We start from the raw sequence: 14,987 nt of genomic DNA, 5'->3' as shown, positions 1-14,987 counted from the left end.
CTCCTCGTTAATGTGGAACAGTTTTTCTTCTAGCATTTCTTTTAAGGATCTAAAGACGTGGAACACGTAGCGAAGTCCGAGTCATAGGTGGTACATTGAAGAATTTCCAGTCCATGTTGTTGCACTAGGTTTTCATAGCATTTGCAGTTAGCTGCCGTGCACTGTCGTGATGCGAGATTACTCCGTGCGATAGCAGACCTGGGCGTTTCCTTCAAGTTGTCTGTCTTAGATACTTTAAGATATCACCATACCGCTCGGAATTTAGAGTTTCCTAGTTCCAGAAACTCACGCAGTGTTATCGAATGTTGTGGTGTTTATGATAGTCTGTCACAGCTTTCGCTTTTAGGCAATGAAGATTGTCATGTTCCAAATTTTAAACACAATTTCGACACTCTACGAACACTTACAAAATTCGGGCAGTAGCCTAAGCCTTCAACAATTACGCGGCCTTGATTTGACAAGGTTCTAACAAACAAAATTGGCAAAAATGTGTTTTTCCTTTGTAATCACTCTTCATAATACTGTCTAGCTCTAGTTATAAATACATTTCAGCACCATTTGTTGAAAAATGAACATTCTAGCTATATGACAGAGTTCTATCAGGTGACTACTTTTGAAAATATTTATTTCGACAAAGTTCTAACTGCAAGCAGCTACTATTCTCTCGCAAAGATCGAGGCATTTAATTTGTGTTGTGCACAGGTAAGCATAACATCAAATTTTATTACTAATTTTATATGAGTTATAGTCTATGTTCAGATTATTGATAATTGAAAATAAAGATCAATAATATATACCGGTATTTTTTATCTATAGCTGACAGCTATCAGGATAATGAAAGAGGGATATCAAAATGATGACTAGCCTAAGGATTACATTCCTCCTACTTCATCTGATAATGAAGATTATGAAGAAACAACCCCAAGAAAGTATAATTGAAATGGGAGAAGAAAGAAAGAGAGACAAAGAGAGTGGCACACCTGTATTACTCTTCGATCTTCAAAATGTAATTCTATGCCCAAATGGCAATGTTTGTTCACTTTTTTATTAAAGTAAACTGAATGTATACAAACTAACTGCCTATTACACTGTTCCTAAAAGAGTATATTATGCCATTTGGTGCGAGGTGATGGCAGGTCGTGCAGGATGATGTAGCGAGAGCTCTTCGTAGAATTCTCGATGTACTTGTAGAAGAGAATGAATGATATTAGCAACTTGGTGAGATGCATGTGTTATTCATAACCGGAATTCCATTATGTCAAATACTGTGATGGATTTCTTAAGAGAAAACCCCAAAGTCACATCCGTGACAATGAAATATTCTGTTCCAGGATATTCATGTGTCCAGGAGGTAGGTAACTTTCATAGCATGATACAGAAAGCTACGGCTAAAACTCATTTTCATTCACCTCTTGGACTATTTCGACTGCTGAAACAAGTGAACCGACGAAATCCTTATACAGTCATACAAATGCAAGAGAAGAATTTCAAATATTTTGCAGGAAGTGCTAAACTATTTAACTACAAGACTGTGCCATTCATTCGAGTAGCTTCTTTTAAGTTTGGTCAGATTCTCCAAGAAGTCAGCTGTAAAACGTTATATCAAACACCAGACTCTGAATACACTGTATGCACTAAATATGAAAAATCAGAGAGGACTTAAGTTGTAAAACCATCCGATCTTCTTACTTACTTACTTACAAATTGCTTTTAAGGAACCCGAAGGTTCATTGCCGCCCTCACATAAGCCCGCCAGCGGTCCCTATCCTGTGCAAGATTAATCCAGTCTCTATCATCATACCCCACCTCCCTCAAATCCATTTTAATATTATCCTCCCATCTACGTCTCGGCCTCCCTAAAGGTCTTTTTCCCTCCGGTCTCCCAACTAACACTCTATATGCATTTCTGAATTCGCCCATACGTGCTACATGCCCTGCCCATCTCAAACGTCTGGATTTAATGTTCCTACTTATGTCAGGTGAAGAATACAATGCGTGCAGTTCTGTGTTGTGTAACTTTCTCCATTCTCCTGTAACTTCATCCCGCTTAGCCCCAAATATTTTCCTAAGCACCTTATTCTCAAACACCGTGAACCTATGTTCCTCTCTCAGAGTGAGAGTCCAAGTTTCACAACCATACAGAAGAACCGGTAATATAACTGTTTTATAAATTCTAACTTTCAGATTTTTGGACAGCAGACTGGATGATAAGAGCTTCTCAACCGAATAATAACAGGCATTTCCCATATTTATTCTGCGTTTAATTTCCTCCCGAGTGTCATTTATATTTGTTACTGTTGCTCCAAGATATTTGAATTTTTCCACCTCTTCGAAGGATAAATCTCCAATTTTTATATTTCCATTTCGTACAATATTCTGGTCACGAGACATAATCATATACTTTGTCTTTTCGGGATTTACTTCCAAACCGATCTCTCTACTTGCTTCAAGTAAAATTTCCCTGTTTTCCCTAATCGTTTGTGTATTTTCTCCTAACATATTCACGTCATCCGCATAGACAAGAAGCTGATGTAACCCGTTCAATTCCAAACCCTGCCTGTTATCCTGAACTTTCCTAATGGCATATTCTAGAGCGAAGTTAAAAAGTAAAGGTGATAGTGCATCTCCCTGCTTTAGCCCGCAGTGAATTGGAAAAGCATCAGATAGAAACTCCGATCTTCTTACAGTGTTTGAAATTAATCCCAAGACATAAAAGAAGACAACAGAAATATCTAATTTGAAGAAGAAGGGCATCAAATCTAGGTTTCCATTAATGCCTATTCAGGATAGACAAAGCTACACTGCCATTCTACACATATAACATTAGGTGAGATAGGCCTTTCGTGAAAAGTGATACATGAAACAACATAAACATCTGATTGTTTTCACAAAATATAATTTTAATTTCTCTAATTGATTAATGTTAATTTTCTTTATTTATTTCAACAACAAAGACTACAGAATAGAATATCAGACTACAGAATATAATTAGAACAATAGAAAGAGAAATAAAATAATACAATCAATACAAAAAGAGGATACAATAATATTAACAAAATTTGAGGTCCGAAGGAGCAGCGCTCGTGTTCAGTTGCAGTTCAGACACATTACCTATATAAGAGGAATATAGAAAATAAAATAAAATAGGAACTAAAATTAAAATTACAGCTACAAATGAAATTATGTAATATATTATTAGTATAAGAGGAATATAGAAAATAAAATAAATCAGGAACTAAAATTAAAATTACAGCTACAATGAAATTATATAAAATAATATTAACATAGAGAAGAATAATATCGTACGTGAATAAAGCAGGGCAATTTATGAAAAATATATATTCCGATATTACAGAATACAAACATAATATGTGCTGATTAATTCATATACATAGGCTATAAATGTATTTAATGAAATTGAAGACATTAACACGTTTCTAATTTTCTTGTTATATGTTGGTGTGTTATATGTCAGAAGTTCTGGGTGTAATTTAGCTAAAGAATTATGTTACCCAATTTTGAATTAAATTGTGTATAATTTTTTCAAACTTTAAAGATTTTATGTATTGAATAAATTTGCTTTAAGTAATGACTAAAATATTTTTAAGTAATGATTAAAAATTGTTTGACAAAGTTCTATCAGCACTTTGAATTTTGTCTAGCCCTAAAAATTCATTATGAAAGGATATAGTTGTAACTGCCAAATTAAACATTCTAAATAAAATAAGTTAGTGGTCATGTTAGACTATGAAAGTATGTAATTATAAGTTCAATTCCTTAAGATACCATACGTAACATTTCATAAGTATAAGTAACAATTAAAATAAATTAAAACTTTGAAGCTCTGTTTCTCAAAAGTATGGAAAAAGCAATTAGAATTATGTCAAACCAAGTTCTAAATTACCCATTAAAGTTCCATGACGGCACGCACTGCAGTGTTGGACCAACTTTCAGAACACGTCACTTCAAAATCTCAGTGCTTCATCCATTCCTCTAAGACGCTGGGGAAACTGAAATATTTATCCTACAGTATTTTGTATAAGCGTGTAACTCATAAATGAAACTTTATATCTGAACGACCTCGTGTTATTGCTCAATACATATTAATAAGTAAGCATATGTCATTCTGTGACACCCATTTATTATATTTAAAAAATCTAAAATTGATGCGTGTGTCACGTTATTTATAGTTAAGACCGATGTCATAAAATTTCCTCGCAAGTAATCAAGAAATATAAATGAACGAATTCATAATCGATAAACAAGAAGAAATATAACCTAGAAACTAATCTGACAGCTATGATTACGTCTGTACGCGTATATTTTTCTGTAAGCCTATATCTATAACATAACAGCGACCTTCTTCAAGTTTCCATCTTCTAACATTTATTGCAAAGTGGTAATCACTTCCTCCTCTATAGCCTCTACTATAAGCTTAAACTCACAAATCAAAAGTTTAAAATCGCAACCTGGAACATAAATTTCGAGTCGTAAAGTGCAGAGCGCCTTGAATGAAGTGTGAGAGGACAGTCAGTACTGGGTGTTCATTTCAAAGTGTGTCATGACGTCACTGTTGTTGGGTCACCGATTTGAAGCGAGTTTCAGCTTATATGTTAGAGAAGTTGCCTATTATTTAAGGCGTTCTTCAATCTGAACTTGAGAACGTGTACGGTATAACTTGAACGTCGTAGCAACAGATGGCGGTCTGTACGGTCTGTGTGCTACCATAACCTCTTTCGAACTGTGTTTTGCGCCGGCAAGTCGTACGCAGGGTATTTGTTATCATCGGTTGCGTACGGTAACATTCCACAACACAAATCAAATGCTCCGTGTCCATGTTGACCGTCGAAGTTAGTAATGTCAACAAATACGTAAGTAATCGTCTTAACCCTCTCCCCATATCCCGACAGTACGTATTTCCAAACAGTTCACATTCCTGCCACTACTGGCGTTACCGTACGTATCGGTATGTACTCTTCAGAATGAACGCCGTACTTGCTAGGCAACTTTTCTGCCTCTTAGGTTATGCACCTCTGCGGAAGTGTAGGAAAATTGAATTCTCTAGGCTCATCGGCTAGCCACATGACGGCATACAGCGAGCAATGACACAATTTGAACTGAACACCCAGTATATGATGCAATAACTTTTACAGTACATAATTTTTTCAAGGTCATTTGATAAGTTTGTGTCACACTTTTTGCAGACATATAAACAACTTAAAAATGTGAAATTGTGTATAGTCAGTGGTACATTCAGGGTCATAAAAGAACAAATCTTTCACGTACAGACCTTATTTGGTGTCTGTTTATATTATACCTTTCAGAGTTAGATATGTGTGTTCACCACTCGATAAGTGGTTGATGTGAGTCGTTCATTAGGGTCGATGAGTGAGATTTATCGTATTGTTGCATTAATTCCTCAAGAGTTAAAAGGTGTCAGCAATATGAGCTCTTAATGAATTAACATTATGTTTTATTTAGCGTCGCTCGCAACTGCCGAGGTTATATCAGTGTCGCCGGTGTGCGGAATTTTGTCCCGCAGGAGTTCTTTCACATGTCAGTAAATCTACTGACATGAGTCTGTCGCATTTAAGCACACTTAATGAACCATAGATCTAATACTTCTAGCAGATTTTCTTTTTCTTGCTTCAGCCATCGACTATCAATTTGAAATCAATAGGCCTAGATGTTTAAAGACTGAAAAATGGATAATGGAGAAATGAGCAAGAAACAATGTTCACCAATATGTTTTCGGAGATATGTCGACGAACATGTAGGTCCACCTATGATAAATTCATGAACACAATATTCCATTGAATGTTTTCGTAGCTACTAGTGTAGAGAGGTCTTAGCGGTGATTACGAACATCTGATACCAGCTAGGATCAGAAAGATAATCCACGTTTTCGTTATCATTAGAGTTGCTAGGCGTCCTGTATACAAAGGACATGTTCTTTATTTAATGATTTTATCCTGCGTCCTGTATTGATTTTGTCAGGACGCCCGAAATGTCTTGTGTTTTATCTATTGTTTCAACAAATTACTCGAATTTTACCAATGGACAACATTAAAAAAAAACTGCTGATTAAAAGATGCAAACAAATCGTGAAGAATTTAAAAGCAAATTATGCCACGAAAGATGCTATTTTGTGCTCCAAAAAATCAAATTTCAGGAGCACCTTGTGCCAATGTCTTCTAAGGATTGGAGCTCACGACGCTAATATTGAAGTGTTTTCTTACTAATGAATGTTCAATGGACAATAATACCTATACACATTTATGTTGAAACTTTTTTTCCTGTGCACTTCCTCAGAGTATTCATCCCCACATTTTTATATTTAAAAGATATGTTGAATAGTTTCAAAGGCCTATCTTTAATAGAAGTGAAAATATTAAATTTTAAAATGATACGTTTTTAGCCACAGCGTGTAACAGAATCACTAGGCCTACCTGGTGCCCTTAAGGATTGTATACTTTCCCCACTTTCAACTTCCCTTTCGCCAGAGTCATGAACTACATTAGACATTCTGAAGAAGAAGAAATCCATGGGCATGTGGTCAGTTTGACAAAAGACCACTACATAACGTTGAGCTTCCGTGGGATGATCATCATCATCATCATTATCATACAATTCAAGCACTAGACCTACTGGTCTGTTGCGATCTCAATGGTCTCATATCTTTTAATGGTCTTCCAACAGATCCTTGTCCAGAAGGGCCGTAATGTAGCACTGCCTTTGGCCATCTTTCTGTTGGCATTCTCTCGACATGCTGTTTCCAATTAACTCTACAGATCTGAAAAAGAGTTTAATATACGTTGGACGTTCAATTCTTCCAAAATTTCTATACTTTATTTTCTATCCCAAAGTGTGTATCGCGCCGTTTTCCTTATGAATTTCATTTCACTGGTAATTATGCATTGAACATATTTTTTGTCAAAGTCCAGGCTTCTCATCCATAGACTAAAGTAGGTCGTGCTAAAATATTGTACATCTTTAATCTTGTATGTTTCTGTACTAAATTACGTTTTAAAACTGAATTGATAATGCCGATAACTTTTACAAAACTAGTAATATTAGTATCGACATTCTTTCCTTTTTCAAATGAAAGACGGTACCCTAAATAGTTGCATGTGTTCACTTGTTCTAGAATTCTGTTTTCAATACAGATGTTACTTCTTGTTCGATATTTACCTTTAAAAAAGCCACAACTTTTTACATTTCTACAGAAATGGTCATATTATAGTCTTTTGCATTGTTTAATAAATATATTGGCTTTTGAAGATCATCTTCTGAAGTGGCCAATAGAACCTTGTCATAAATCTGAATTTCCTTCCAGTAATCGAATCAGGCCCTTCTGTATTTATAGCCAGAAAAGATATAGTACGCTTAAACGATAATGGGTGAGTTATTTAAAATTAAGAAACCCAAGTCCAATATCGTCATTCATTCCATTGTTTTATACAGTTATATAGTATTGTTTACGTCTTTAATGTAATATCTAAATATAAAATTTGAGGAAACAAATAACCATTTTCATATCAATTATTAAAAAATCAATATATAGTTCAAATATTATGGTTATTGATTAAGGTATGATAAAAAAAACGAGGAGAAGGAAAACGAATAAAAAGAACAATCGTGTTTGAAACCACGTAGCGGAATGTCACCGGTTGAATCTATGTAGTCCACATCCTGACCGTAGTTTCATTAGTCATCGATACGGTTGTTACAGTAATTCCTTTAACCAGGCCACGCCCACTCTTTCACTGTCCTCGGCAAGGGTGAGCATTCTTTATAAATGACGATCAAACCTGAAAGCTTAGCTGCTCCATATTGAGAAATAATAACGCAGAAATTATGCATTCTTAATAGCATTTTATAGAACTGTCATATACAGGAAGATAGACTTAAAAACTTACTCCGCATAAAATCCATAGTTTTATTCAGCTTACGTTAATTAATCGTTATAAATCATGCAGTTTCTTCTGTATTTGTTGCAAGGAAGTCTCTTGTAAACTTCAGAAAAAAAAAAAAACAAGAATCAAGTTGGTTCCCAAACTTGCCGAGTCCAGTCTATCACTCACGGATATGAATAACAATTCTCTAAATGTTGATTCTCAAACAACTCTCTCTCTGTAAGAGCGGATATAGCCTACAAACCTCGGGTATCACGTCATTCATGTCTCATTTCCATCATGTGTAACGGTACTGGAAATTATTCTACTTTATTTGTACAAAATATAGGTAAAGGATTGTGATAACTTAAAATTAATTTTGAATTATTATTAAAAATGAACGTTACCAGTATCTCTGATACCGAAAAACTGGCTTTTAACTTACTTATACTGGGTGTTCAGTTCAAAATGTGTCTTGGCTCGCTGCATGCCGTCATGTGGCTAGCTGATGAGCCTAGAGAATTCAATCTTCCTACACTTCCGCAGCTCAGGTGTATAATCTAAGAGGCAGAGAAGTTGGCTAGCAAGTACGGCGTTCATTCTGAAGAGTACGTACCGATACGTACGGTAACGCCGGTAGTGGCAGGAATGTGAACTGTTTGGAAATACGTTCTGTCGAGATATGGGGAGAGGGTTAAGACGATTACTTACGTATTTGTTGACATTAACTTCGACGGTCAACATGGACACGGAGCATTTGATTTGTGTTGTGGAATGTTACCATACGCAACCGATGATAACAAATACCCTGCGTACGACTTGCCGGCGCAAAACACAGTTCGAAAGAGGTTATGGTAGCACACAGACCGTACAGACCGCCATCTGTTGCTACGACGTTCAAGTTATACCGTACACATTCTCAAGTTCAGATTGAAGAACGCCTTAAATAATAGGCAACTTCTCTAACATATAAACTGAAACTCGCTTCAAATCGGTGACCCAACAACAGTGACGTCATGACACACTTTGAAATGAACACCCAGTATGTCCTCCTTTCCGTTAATCCACATAAGTATTTCCTCGATGATCTAGGGTAAATTCATCATAGAAATATAAAGATGACCTGTACCAATTTTTACTTCCATAACAATATGAACTTAGGTATTTGAATTCCTTGCATCAAAACCACAAAAACGAAAGCATAGGTTACTCAATATAGGTTCCATACTGAACTGCTGTCTCCATCTCGTTTTGGAAATTCATTTCCTTCGTCATTGTGGGAGATAATGTCGAATATTTTTGGTATAACATTATAAATTCATCCTGTATTAGTTTCAATGCCAATTTTACACATCTTTATTTTCAGTATTTTCAGTTCCTCTTATTACCTGGTTTCTCTTTTGAGCTATTCTGTTTTCTGTCACAGGTTTTTAAATTCGTGTTTCAGCATTTCCTGATCACTTTTCGTCTTTTCCGATTAATGCCAAACACAAAACATTTACATCCTCACACACACAAAGTAACTAATATTTTACTAGGACTTTATAAGAATTTTAAAAATATAGGTAAAGGTTGGTAATATTGTGATATGAGTAACATTGTGGTAGTTCTTTTTGAGAATTTATTACAATTTTACTGAGTGAGAGGAAGTTCGGTTTTTGCGTCAGCGTATTAAGGGTATGTTCGTGGACAAGTTTCTGCACAAAACCCGTCCTTCTCTCGCTCAGTAATAAATTCTCAAAAAGAACTATCACAATATTAGGCCTACTCGTATCACAATAGGTATTACAAACCTTTACCCTACATTCTTACTGTACTTTGTAATATTCGTTTAATGTGGCACAAATATGTTGAAATTTGTTAATACATTTTAGTCATCCTATTTTATACCTTACTGATTATTATAAGCCAATACTAATTTTCTTTTATCTCTTTCATCCAGGTATGTTAACTGGACTTCGTTACAAGAAGAAGAAGAACGTCAACTAACACAAGACGGCGTAAGGTAATAGCATGTTAAGCCTAGTTCTTACAACACTAATGTTCTAGAACAATTTATGAAAAAAAGTTGTAAATATTCACATCGATGGGTTTCATACATGTACCGCAATATTCAGATTTCATTGCGACATTTACACATTAGTGAATGAAATAGTTTTTGGTAATTAAGATATGATGCACTATATGTTTCTATTTATGAAAGTATTGCGAGGTACAGTAGTAAGCATAGGACATTCGTAACTAGTATCGTATATAGTTTTCGCTTGTGCCTTAACAGAATTGAGTTAATTTTTTAAATTGGTTATTTTACGACGCTTTATCAACTGCTGTAGTTATCTAGCTTCTGAATTAGATGTAGGTGATAATGCCAGCGAAATGAGTCCAGGTCTAGTGCTGTAAGTTATCGAGCATTTGCTTTTAATAGTTGAGAGAAAACCCCGGAAAAAACTTCACCCAAGTAACTTGTCCCAACCAGGATTTGAACTCGGGCCCGCTCGTTCCACGGTCAGGTATGCTAACCGTTACTTCACAGCGGTGAGCGCAACTGAGTTAATTGATTAATGCAGCCGTGGCGAAAATGTGACTCCCGAGCACATTGTGGCCCGCAATGATAGCTATGCATTTCTCTTGCTTCCTACCTCCCCCAACCCCCCACCCTCTCACTCACTGACGTCAAACTCCGTTTCATTTGTATTTGCCTCTGACCTGCGAGTGGCGTATCGTCGTAATGTCTCTCTCGAAACCATGTACCTCTACAAAAACGAAAGTTTCAAGTAGGATGGGAGGACGCATTTTTTGCTGCCAATATGATGAGAATATTAAATGTATGATTTGTTCACAAGTATTACGAGGAAAACGGTTGTATAACATAAAACGGCATTATACTAGATGGCACTCATGAAACATTAAATGGTTGTGTTGTATTATTATTATTATTATTATTATTATTATTATTATTATTATTATTATTATATTATTATTATCCGAACCTTCGTTCTTTCGCTTTCTCTGTTGAAGCCATGTTCGCTACAACTTACGTTTGTGAAAAATTATTTTCAATAATGAAAGTAGTAAAAACCAAATTTAGATCACGACTGACATTCGTGATCAACTACGACCGGCAGAAAGTAACATAATTCCTGATTTTGAAACTGTCGCAGAGACATTCTGAAGACAGTTAATTTTAGGTTGTGATAATATGTCCTGTTTTCCTATTCATTTCTTTTTTTCTTTACACGTAGTAAACATTAGTTTGTTACCTTATACTGTATAAAATTACATTTAAGTGCTTGACGTAAAGAAAATGGAAATCTGTTAATAAGTCAGACAGTTGCTTCACTTCCCCTTCGGGTGTCCGCCTCCCTCCATAAGTGCTATGCACGTTGCAGGTTACACAGTGGCTCGGCGCACGATCACATTTTCGCCATGGCTGGATTAATGTAATAATGTTACATGGTTTGGAAAAAATATACGCACGTGGCCCACCATCGGAGGCTTTATGTCTCATTTACAAAATTATTTACTCAGCGAATGATAAAATCTCAATAATAGTAACATATTTAAAGGATACACGAGCATCGCTTGCTATTTCTGTTCTTTGACTCATGAATATAAACAACTTTTAGTAACTACCAAATTAGAACATTTTCTATCTATATCTTTTACTCGTATTTAAAATAACAAGTTGAGTTATGTTTCGAATGACACTCAGATAAAATTAAACAAAACATGGCCCTACAGAATGTAAGAATTTAATACTACAAATACAATAATCTCTATATGTAAAGAATTCTCAATTCTTAATTGAAAACCGTAATTAGATATTCCGGTGCAAAAGATCCAAATAGTAAATTTAAAAAAAAAATAGGTCTAATACGTACAATGAGGAGCATAATAGTTGAATGAAGCGAGCTTTTATAAGAGGTAAAAGAATGTCATACTGCGCACGCTGCGAGCCGAAAGTTTTCGATCATATGTTGACGAGATATTCGCTTCTCTTTTCCGTTTAAATATTACTTATACAGTATATGATGAAAATAAATTACAACTACAGCCTCTTATGAACCGCGCTACAGAGCTTGAAACATTTTCGCCCGCTCAGCAATAACGTCAAGCATTACAAGCGCTGTTTTCGGTTCAAGTTTGTCGGGTATGGTGAAGTTCGATATTCGCCAATGTTCGCGCTGCAGGAGGAGGTCTATCTTGCTTGTGGTCCGCCTTGTTATAAAAATATTCGCTGTCCTCCACTTCCACCCCTTCATGTTTTAACCACTTAAGAATTTTAGCGCAGATTTTGCGATTAGTTTTTCATATGAACTAAGACGAAATTTGAAATATCTTTGTTGCATCTCTCAATTTCGAACATTGCAGGACACTATCCATCACTGTACCTAAAATTCACTTCAGATATATAATCACGCGGTAAAATAAGCGCCAATGAAAGTCGTACCATATTGTTAGACCTATGTTTGATACGATCACACCACCATCATCACCATTACCATTGTCATCATGACTACAACCACCACCATCATAACAATCATTATCATCATCATCATCATCATCACCATCACCATCATCATGTCTTCCTCATTTCCGAAGGACTAGGAACCGGATTTTTAGGTATTTAAGAAGTCAATTTTAGGTTCCTGGAATAGGTGAAATAGGCTTTTAGGTTTTTTGTCCAAACTGTGAAAGGAGTAGCAAAAATTGCCTGATTGTTTAAAATGTACACTTACAGTCAATTTTAAATAACACAACTTTTCCCTCAGTGGTAATAAATATGATTTCACTTGTTTTGGAATAGCTTAACAAGACACAAAATATATTACAAAAAAAAAAATCTTAACACCAGAAGCACAGAATAAGATAGACTGCACAGAGATCTCAGAAAAGTTCACAGCTTGTACAGTACGATTATTTAGTCCTGACAGTCGCCTGGGTCAGGCGAGTCCATTTAGTTACGCCAAGGGGTGTTTAGGTTAGTCGCTCGCTTGCCTTCGGAGCGATCGGATGTCATGCGTGCGGTAAAGTGGTATGTTTCTAGTACAATTAAGCTGTACTGCATTTATTTACCGACCGCTCTCTCTTATCTCTACTCCGGAACTCTCCCCACTACTACTATTACTTCCCCTCTTTCGCGTCGCTGAGCTGTCATATCTGCGATCAGTGGAAATTCCAAAATACATAAAGTTCCAATTAGTGCCTTTGAGGGAATGAAGCTTCTGAAGGACGGCCCTCTGTACAAAGAAAGACGGAATTCCCTGCTAACCATCTCATTCAAAACAACAAAATACAGAAAGGGTAAAGACCGCAGATTGGGTCGCTTTCTCCAGTGCAGAAGAGAATAAAAATGATAAGGTGTATTGAAATTTCTGAATATATTTATATAAAACGCAGTAAATATATAAAAATACATATTAATTAGGATTTAGGTTTCTCTAGTTCTTAACGCCCAATTTAGTTTTTTTAGGTTCAACAAAATTTACATATATGACATGGCCATGATTCGGAAAATGATCTAAGAAATTATGAGTTTAGAAGTAGGCCTAAGGAAAAAAAATAGGTAAAAACCTACAAATCCGGTCTCTAGTCATAACTAAGCACGTTCTTCGCCATTTAAAATCTATTGTCCTCGGTTGGATACGAGCCTGCAAACACTGATCCAACGGTGAGCATAAATAAGCACTATAGGCTACTGACCACGCCGGATGACTATATTCAGAGTGACTCACTATACAGCATTACTAACTCAGGCAATTTACGTTGAGTAATAGATTCCAATATATGCATATTAATGTATGCCTTCAACTTTCAATATACATGTTACATTTCTTTCGGTTTCTGTAACTTCGTTGTTGGTACGTTGCTATCAGCAGTCTTTCAAACATAATAACAAAATATTATCTAACGATAATGATGCTACGTTGTTTTAATAATGTCCAGAACACGGACAATGAACAGGTTGAGTCGAATCATTACATATTCAAATCAAAGAATCCATCCTGTAGTAACAATTTTCCTTCGGCAAGACAAGGACCAAATGTCTGAAGATTTCGCTCAAGCCGGTAAGATTGGAATGCGTACTATTAATGTGATACGAGATAGAAATGTCAGAATTTTGCATATTAACAATTCCGCCCAATTATTATGGCTCGCATAATGAAGGATTCTATGCAGAGCCGGCGGGCCGGGTCATTCACACACTCACCGTTACGTCGGCCCAGCCAAATAACCAAGGAAGGCCCCTAACTGCGGGCGGCGGGTGGACGTCATGGTTATCAGGGGGGCTGGGCGGTTGCCCCACTTATCTCTGCCATCAATTTGTCGGTACTGTTGCTCCTCGCACTCGTCCTGGGATTTTTAGGTCGGTTTGTTGAAGGAACTCATCCTTACAGAACAGTCATGAATATGGGCGTGGGTGTAGTATAAATGCCTTTATTAAAGATATATTACATTTACTTCATTAACATGCACTGCATTACGATACTCAATATTAGTTAACCATTATTAGAACCCGGATGTTAGGCAAAATGCCTTTTTTAAACTGAGTGTATGTACGAAAGACCTATTAGAGATAAATACGTTTCCACAAATTTGGGGACTATAGGCCCAGTTTTTATTTTGCCTTTTTTGCCTATTTTAGCTCCCGTTGTCTATTTTAAGATTAAAGCCTGTTTTTTAGCCTTTTTACGTCATTATTGTGCATTTTCTATATTTTTAATGCATTTAAAATAAACCGTACATAAATTATATCAAAAACAAAAAGGAACGGTTGTACAAATTAAAAATATATTTCACCTCACACAAATACTTGCTGAGAATCTTCATTTTCCAGTAATACATACAGTATGCTTCCAAGAAGTCGTAAACTTTTCTCCCCTACCGATTCCATCTTTTATGTTTGAACAGGATAACCCTCAGTGCTCAGGTTACTTCGGGGTTTACCAGCGAAAGAAAGGGGATGAGGGAAGTATTAAAAGCAAGTCCCCAGGTCCCGTTACTGTTTTCGCTTGCACGCACAAGTCACACGTGCTTTGAAGTCTCTAATCCCTTCTCACACCCCTCTTTTTGAGACAATACACAGTCGGT

At 36.0% G+C, this 14,987-nt stretch overlaps 1 protein-coding gene across 2 annotated transcripts in view; it reads left to right on the top strand.

Annotated features, from left to right (window-relative positions):
• Positions 1 to 14,987, top strand: part of LOC138697834 (F-box/LRR-repeat protein 7-like) — a 371,715-nt gene that overhangs the window by 139,100 nt on the left and 217,628 nt on the right. The window contains exon 2 of one of the 2 annotated variants that reach the window (XM_069823397.1): positions 9,838 to 9,900. The exons of the other annotated variant lie outside the window; for it this stretch is intronic. The gene's annotated coding sequence lies outside the window, so the exon portion shown is untranslated. The remainder of the gene's footprint in view (positions 1 to 9,837; positions 9,901 to 14,987) is intronic. 2 annotated transcript variants of the gene reach the window in all.

Source organism: Periplaneta americana, chromosome 4 (assembly GCF_040183065.1).
Source record: "Periplaneta americana isolate PAMFEO1 chromosome 4, P.americana_PAMFEO1_priV1, whole genome shotgun sequence".
In the NCBI taxonomy this organism is placed as follows: Eukaryota; Metazoa; Arthropoda; class Insecta; order Blattodea; family Blattidae; genus Periplaneta; species Periplaneta americana.
Note: the sequence above shows the minus strand (reverse complement) of the source record. Positions and strands in the feature narration are given on the sequence as shown.